The sequence below is a fragment of the Sorex fumeus genome, unplaced genomic scaffold, assembly GCF_029834395.1.
Source record: "Sorex fumeus unplaced genomic scaffold, SorFum_2.1 ptg000037l, whole genome shotgun sequence".
Lineage (NCBI taxonomy): Eukaryota > Metazoa > Chordata > Mammalia > Eulipotyphla > Soricidae > Sorex > Sorex fumeus.
In genome coordinates, this window is record NW_026606094.1 from 852,949 (window position 1) to 861,557 (window position 8,609).

General features: G+C 51.0%; 1 protein-coding gene across 5 annotated transcripts in view; it reads right to left on the bottom strand.

Moving 5' to 3' along the window:
- The window catches only part of NRF1 (nuclear respiratory factor 1), a 116,064-nt gene extending 107,853 nt beyond the window's left edge, over positions 1 to 8,211 (bottom strand). For 3 of the 5 annotated variants that reach the window (XM_056118459.1, XM_056118463.1, XM_056118458.1), the window contains exon 1: positions 7,436 to 7,605. The gene's annotated coding sequence lies outside the window, so the exon portion shown is untranslated. Of the gene's footprint in view, positions 1 to 7,435; positions 7,606 to 8,068 lie in introns of those variants that run through there. The other 2 variants (XM_056118461.1, XM_056118462.1) reach the window with 2 other exon arrangements.
- Between the last annotated feature and the right edge of the window lie 398 nt (positions 8,212 to 8,609).

Genomic DNA, 8,609 nt, shown 5'->3' on the forward strand with positions numbered 1-8,609 from the left:
GAGAGAAAGAGAGCGCCCACAATAAAATCCAGCAATTAGTTGGTAAATTCCAGCAATTAGTTAAGCTCTGACATTTGTCCCACCTGCACGGAAATGCTCCCTTTACCTCCCACAGATACCTCTCATCTTCCAAAAGTTTCCCACCTGAGATACAGATTCAAAATGTCTTTCTCTTCATCTTTCCCAGTCAGTCAAGGTAACTGCTTCCAGCCAATTAATACTACCAACATTTGACTTAATTCTACATTACTGAAAAGGAGTCCCCGGACTTTTTCAGTGGATTAAGAACTCTGAGAATGTCATGGAAGTTATGGACCCTCTCCCTACAAAAAATCACATAGGCAGAGCTGGAGATCATACAGAGAGAGGGATTAAGAGGCTTGGCCTCCACGGGGCCAGGCAGCCCACCCCAGTTCCATCACTGATGCCGCCAGATGTGACTCTGAGCAGAGTCAGTAGTATGCCCTGAGCACTGCCAGGTGTGGCCTAAAAAACAAAAAAGCAAAGAGAAAATCGAAGGAGCTGGAGTTGTACAGGAGTTGTAGAGTGGCTTGCCCTGCACGCGGGCCATCCAGGTACACTCATCGGCAGGCAGACATTTCCCTGAGCACCAAGCAGAGAGTCAGGTGCGGCGTAACAGCATCCCCTCTCCACCCACATACATACAAACACACACACAGCAGTTTTTTAGGAAAAAAAAAAAAGTTTGGGGAAGAGCAGAGCAGGTAGGCACTTGCTCTGCATGCAGCCTACCTGGATTTAATACCTGGCACCCCATATGGTTCCCTAGTGCCACCAGGAGTGATCCCTGAGTGCAGCGCCAGGAGTAAGCCCTGAGCACCACTGGGTGTGGCCCCCCAAAAGGAAAAGCTAAGCTATCTCCCGAAGTTTTCAATGCCAGAACTCCTGTGAGAAAAGGGGAGGAACAGGACCTATTTCAAAGGGCATCTATTCAACTGAGCTTTACTCAATGCTACACTTACTATCATCATTCCTGGCAAAAATAGACAAAATTTTTATCAAGATTTTACAAAAATAAAACTTTTATCGTATGATTGCCAAATCCAGTTCTTAATCCCAGTGAGTTCTCTTCATTTCACAATGTCTCGCCTTATTCAGTCCTACACGGCTCAGCTCACTTCCTCAACCAGTCTCTTTCCAACTGGCCTCACACTAATCCGCAGACGTGGATGTTCCCTAGCCTCATGCCTGTAATACTCGCTTATGGTTTCTACCAACATTATGCTAATATTACTGCTGCAGCACTGTCCACTGTCGCATTGTGTCACAATGTCCCCATTGCTCATCGATTTGCTCAAGCGGACCTAGTAACGTCTCCATTGTGAGACTTGTTGTTACTGTGTTTGGCACATTGAATACGTCACAGGGAGCTTGCCAGGCTTTGCCGTGCGGGCAAGATACTCTCGGTAGCTTGCCGGGCTCTCTGAGAGCAGGGGAGGAATCGAACTCAGCTCGGCGGCATCTGCCACATGCAAGGCAATATAAATCTTTCAACTGATACCAACTTCCCCTTGAGCTTGAAATATGCAGATACCTACTGGACATATTTTGATTTCTACACTTAGAATCACAAGCTATTTATCTTCCCTCCAAAAACTGTCCTTCCTGTACACTACCGAGATTAGAGGCAGTACCATCCACTAACCAACCATAATCTTTAACTTCCCTATGTCCTTCCCACCTCAGCTTCATTTTCCACTACTCCCTACATACTTGCTTTTTCTCAAATCAGACTATCAGTGCCCTTCCTCTGGCCCCCTCTTTTATTATCAGTTAAATAGCTACTCACCCTTAAAGGTCTACTTAACCCTACAAGCAGTCTTCTCTAACCTTACTCCCCCTGCCTCACACCACACTTCCTTCTCCCCAGAATTCCTCCTTCCTGCAACAATCATAAACCACTCTTTCCCTAACCTACTACCCGTGATGTATTCGATATGCCAAACACAACAAGTCTCACAATGTTACTGGGCCCCTCGAGTCCCGATGAACAACGGGAGGACAGTGACAGTGACTTATCTTATATAGTTAGTTAGTTGGGGCCTTGTATTTTTCCCTATTTCTCCTTTAAGACACTTCCCAGTGGCTTGTCACTCTAATACCTAGCAAACGCTTAAATTATAGTATGACTTCAATCAATATCTGGTGAATAGAAAAATTCCAAAATGAGGACCCATCCTCACAAAAGAGGGTGCTTTCTCTTAAATAAGAACAACAAAAAACAGCATAAAATCCCCAAGTCCCTAGCACTCCATTTCTAGCCCCATGCTTACTCTTAAGCAATGTTTCATGAGGACATTTCCTCACTTCCTCTTGTTCTCTGCAGGTCTAGCTGCCAGCCTAACCACATTAGCATTCAGTGGCAGCAACGACACAGACTCTCCAAGTTCTGAAAAGCAAAGACTTTACAATTAGCAATAGTAAAACACAAGCTCTCTTTCAATGGTCTTAACTTATAAGCACACAAAGCTCGTTCTTCATGACAATTCTGAAAAAGGCTTGGCAACGTATATCCAACAGGCACCATTTAAGAGTTCTTAAGAAAATGCCCACTTAAACTGTCAGCCAAACTTTTCACATTTGTAACCATAGAAATCAACATCCATGAATTAATCTAAATGCTACGCTGATAATACGAAACAATACCCTACAGTTTAAATCATCAAAAGTAGCTCTTAGCTTTAAAATACTACCTCTCCATATTTCTATCCATCAACTCAATCAACTAGACTATCAAGATGATCAGTATCATTTTCTCTGGCTTCACTCATCCCCAACCCTTCTCTCCCCCCTACCTACCCTCAACCTTCTCTCTTCTCCTTCCCTCTCTCTGGGATTGTGAAGATTTTGTTTATGGGTCACAACCTATGGTGCTCAGGGGACCATGCAGTGCCAGGTCACACCTGGTGGTGCTCAGGGAGCCACGTGGTATTAGGGCTCAACCTCATACATGCCAGCCAAGTGCTCTACCACTAAATCACACCCCCGTCCTCTGGAGAATTTTTGTTCGGTTAGTTTTTGGACCATACCCAGTGGTGCTCAGGGCTTATTCAGAGTCTGTACACAGGGATCACTGCTGGTGGGACTAGAACCATTTGGGGTGTCAGGGATAGAACTGGGGTCGGCAACAGGCAAGACAGGAGTCCTACCTGCTGTACATACTGTTACTAGAGATTTCTTATAGTCAGTTTATCTTCTAAGTGACTGCTGTTGGGGATACAATACAGACTGACCTCAGGGATCACATATGCGACTGGCCTGCTGTTAAGTGTCCCCAAGCTTTCTGGTTTTGATTTTCTAAAAATATACCAGAGGATCAGAGACAGCTCAGTGGGCTGGGGGACATGCTGTGCATGCAGGAGGCCTGGGTTCAATCCCTGGGACTGCATGGTCCCCAAGGTCCTGCCAGAAACAACCACGGAACACCAAGCCAAAAGTAGTCCCTGAGCACTGCTGGGTGTAGCACAAATCCCAAAACCCGCCCCACAATACACAACAGCTTATGTGTGTATATTTTGGTGTGCATAAATATTTACATATGTGTTTGTACATATATATATTTATACACAGACACGCATATATATGTATACAAATGTGTGGCTTTCCTTCCTTTATGCTCATGTTTTTGGTATAAAAACCGTATGAAAAGAGGCAAGGTAAAAGATCAGATGCCGAGGGGCCGGCATGAGCCTCAGAGGGATGGAAAGCACGTGGGACACAGGCCAGCTGCCAGCACATGGCCCTAGAGCACTGTCGGAGCAACCCCTCAAGCACTGAGCCCAAAGAAAGAAGGAAAAAAAAAGACCAAATGATGAAATCTTTCTGAAGCTTCAGCAACTACACTGCATTTAATGGGGTGAAAAAACACTCAACCTAACTCTGAACTGCACTTTGAAAAACATTATGTGTGTGTGTGTGGGGGGGGGGGAGGGTTATATGCCAATATATAAACAATCTACTTACTCTCCTTGAGCAGCAAAATATACCTTTCATTTTCAAGTTTTGCCCATATTAAATTAAAATAACCTCAGACAAAGCATTCTTGTTGCTCTAGGATTAAGAATTTCCAATAACTCAACCTAGTTGTAATCTGCTAGAAACCCCTTTCTAAAATTGATTTGCTCCACCTCCTTACACTATTTCTCTCCTAGTCTGTTCACCTTAATAGAATATTGATGGATAGGGGGCTGGAGAGATAGCACAGCAGGTAGGGCGTTTGCCTTGCATGCGGCCGACCCGGGTTCGATTCCCAGCTTCCCATATGGTCCCCTGAGCACCGCCAGGAGTAACTCCTGAGTGCAGAGCCAGGAGTAACCCCTGTGACCCAAAAAGCAAAAAAATAAAAATAAAAGAATATTGATGGATAAAAGCACTAACTAAAAGAGGGAAAAAAGTGTATGATTCACCCCCTGCCTATAAGGAGCTGTATGATATATAATGCATGAAAACGAACATGTATCCAAAACCTAAAAAGATACTGACTGGGCCTGACATCAATCTTCTACAACAAATCTAATAAATTTTCCTTTTCACTTCAGTTTTACTAAACATTCCACAGAAATTCACATTTTGGGTGAACGCATGCTAAAAAGGCTAGCATGAACACGCAAGGAAAACAGGAAAACTAGTGAGAAAAAGTCCTTAAGCATAAAGGGCAATATCTGAAGTTCTTCACAAAACCCGAGATTGGCATTTATTCCCAAAATTGATTTTCCACACATTAATTATGCTTTAGTAAGCATCATATATCTAGAATCAAATATTTCCCGTCCTGGAGTAGCCACAACCCCAGGAAGAGTGCACTGAAACTCTTGAGGTTACTCAGAGCAGACGCTTCTGAGCTTGCCCCTTACCCTCCAACCCTGCCAGCTTACCAAGGCGACGAGCAAGCCCATGGCAGCAGGAAGCACTGGGTGGTCAGAAGACAGGCCTGATTCTGAGCCTCCAGAGTGGGGACCACAGTGCAAGGGGCCAACCCCTCCTAAGTCCGCCCCCACAACAATAAATCCCGCCTCCTCAAATATTTGCAAGATCTTAATTTCAATAATCACTAGTCATCACCATTTTCCCCAGCACAATGAATACCTACTAAATATAAGGAATTAAGTATAAAAATTAAAAATTTTGCTTTGTTTTGTTTGGGGCCACTCCTGGCTGTACTCTGGTTCATGCCTTGCAGGCACTGGGGACCTCTATGCGGTGTCAGGGATCAAACCCAGGTTGGCTGTGTTCAAGGCACGCACCTCTCTGGTCTCAATAATAGTTTTTAAATAATTTTAATCCCATCTCAAAAATTTAACCCCAGAACACATGAGTTTAAATTTCCCATAAACTCACCGTCTGTGATAATTTTACATAAATACTTCTTGAGGACAACCCAGAGGTCAGGCCGTTTTACAGTTCACAGGGAATATAAATTCAGGTATTTAAATCATGGGAAGTTGGTCTTTAGCACCCAAACTAAAATGGAGATGGATGCATAATTGTAAATAAAACGAAAGCCTACAATTTAGGTTTCAATTGGAATATACAAGAATCCAGAGTGAAAACTGAATTCCTTTCTTCATTATCTCTCATATCTGAACAAGAGCACTCATTATCTTCATTATCTTCTACTCCTATACTTACTTCCCTAAATCCAGTAGCTGAATTTTAAAACCTGGTGAAAAACAGAAACACAGAAGACCATTCACAAAACTCCTCACTGGGGAAATAGAAATCCCACCCCCCCCCCCCCCCTTGAGACTACTTAACGAAAAATAATTCTCCCTCATCAATGTTGAGTTTGAGCTGAGCAGAGGAGGGGAGTCCAAGGTACAAGAGATCAAATCAGGGGCAGAGAGATCAAATCAGGCAACCCGGGTTCGATTCCCAATCTCCAGCATCCCCTATGGTCCCTTTCCACGGCCAGGAACAATTCCTGAGTGAAGGACCAGAGTAACCCCTGAGCATCACCGGTGTTGCCCAAAAAGCAAAACATTTTTCTAAAATTTAAAAATTTACAAAAAACAAGAGTACCAAATCCAAGGGTTTCAAATAAAAGACAAGAGATTAAACAGTACCGACTAATCAACTAATCGGATGGTTTTGTTTTGGTCATGCCCCTGCTGAAAGTCTCATCTAACTCTTAGCAGAAGACAAAGTCCTATAGAACAAAAATATGGCACACAAATTCAAGACCAAAGTTAGTGAGAAGGCTTGCCCTCTTGTTCACAAAATGAGAATTACACTTAGATGCACAGATACAAAAGTAGTCCTAACTTCACCACCTTATCGCGTAACATCAAGAACTTGCCAACACTTCCGGGGTCGGCAAACTGCTCGTGAATTAAGAAGGGGGTGGGGGGAATCACTACAAAAGCATCTCTAAGGTCCCAACATTGAAATCACATGATTTACCATCCAATAACTTACTATTCAAAGGCACCTGGGGAAAGAGGGGCGGGACAGGATTGTTTCAGGACCCAGTGAAGTGGGTAGGGGGGTGGCATTGGGCAGCGAGGGCCGGGGGACAAAGGCAGGGGGCCACCGCGGCAAGACCCACACTCCACCTTCCACCGTAAGAGTTTCCCACTGACACAGTGCCCCTCTCTCCACACGGGAGACAAAGCGGATTTTGCTTGGACCACAGAAAAGAATCCAGTCCAACTGACAACCGGCTCTGAGACAAGAAATCAACAAATTCTAGTCTAGGGCTCAAGACAGGGATGGAACCCAAGCAACAGCTCCTCCAACCGGCTGGGGCAGAGGAGCATTTGCAAGTCCTTTAAAAAAAAAAATCCCGATTTTCCTCTCACTCCAAGTTCGGGATGGGCACAGCAGTCACAAGCACAGGCAGAAACTTTGGGAGCAGCACTCACAAACGACACAACAGGTTGAGAAACGCAGGTGGGCATCGCAGCGGAGTGACCAGCCAGCAGGGCCATCCCACGCCCCCCACCCCCTCCAAGAGCACTCCACCCCCAATCCCACCCGCAAAGGCTACCAAGAAATCCCCCAAGGCCCTCAAGGCGCCCCCCTCCCGGCTCTGCAGCAGCCCAGGTTCCGTTCCTTCCCTCCGGGGGTCGCGCCACTCCCCCGTCTCCCTAACCCGGGGGGCCACCACCCCCGGCCGGGCAGACTCGCGCGCGCGGCCCCTCCAGCGGCGGCAAGCAGTAGCAAGAGCAGCATCTCCGCGGGGGAAGGAAACACAATGTCGCTCCAGATTTCGGCGTACAAAAGGACTTTGCGCCCTCCTCCTCCTCCTCCTCCTCCTTCTCCTCCTCGAGCTGCCGCCGCTGCCCGCCCGGGCCGCCTCTTAAACTTGCAAGAAGGTGGGCAACGCGCCATATTCCAGCGTCCCCCCCCCCACCCTCCTGGACCACCCCCGCGCCCTCCCTCCCAGCCCCCGCCAACCCGCGCGCCCCGGGTCTACCTGAGCGACCAGCCCACGCCACCCCGGCGGTCGCCCCCGGAGCCAGCCGCCTCCTCTCCTCCCGCAGGAGACAGCCGCTCCCGCGCCCCGGCCCAGCCCGCCGCGCCGCGCCGCCCGCGGACGAGCCCCGGGCAGGGCCGAGGGGGCGAGCCGGGCCGGGGCCGCCGCCGCCGCCGCCGCCGCCACCGCCGCCCGGGTCCCGCGCAGCCCGCCCGCCCGCCGCCCGGGCCCGGGGCGCCCGGCGCGCTCTCCCGGGGCCGCCCGCTCCCGAGCCCGCGGCCGGGGCCGGCGCCGAGCCCCGGGTTCCACGACCCGGAGGAGGCCGCGGCCCCGGGAGCCGGCGGCGGCGGCGTGGCGGGGGAGGCCGGGGCCGCCCGGGAGGGCAGCGCCTCCCTCCCGAGCCCGCCAGGACGCCTGGGGCCTAGTGCGGCCTGCGCATCCTCGGGTGGCGGTTTGACGGGGCCGGGCCGGGGCCCCCCGCCCAAGGCGGGCCCGAGCCGCCGGGGGCCCGGGCCCCGAGCCGGGGGCGGCAGGGTGCCGGCTGCGGGGCGGGCCGGCCGGCCGGCGGGCGGGCGGCGTGTTGCGGCTGCGCCGGGGCTGAAATAGCTGGAGATTGCGCGGTAGGGCACTCACCTCAGAGCGGCTGCGCTACCGTGGGCCTGCGCCGTGGAGACTGCGACCGCGCCGGCTCCTCGCAGCCTCCTGCCACCAGCGGCAATGGCGAGCGCTGCCGCCTCTGCCGCCGCCGCCGCCGCCGAGGGGGGGAGGGGAGGGAGGGGGAGCACGCACGCGACGCACGAGCCCGGCTTCCCCGCCCGGCCGACGCCATGATGGGGAGGTCGGGGCCGCCCGAGGCGGCGGGGCCGGAGCGCTCGCTGCTGCTGCTGCCGCTGCCGCTGCCGCTGGTTGCTATTGCTGCGAGCTCCGGCTCCGGCTTCCCCGCCCGCCCGGCCGCCGCCATGATGGGGAGGTCGGGGCCGCCCGAGGCGGCGGGGCCCGGGCCGCTGCTTGCGCGGGCTCCGTCGCGGCTCCCGCTCGGGGCCGGACCGCTGCGCGCCCCCCACATACACACACACACACACACCCCACCAGCTTCTCTCCCCCACCCCGGAGCCTTTTCGGCCGCCAGTTCGTGTTTTTTTCGCCTCTCCAGTGTCCCGGATGGAGCCGGAGC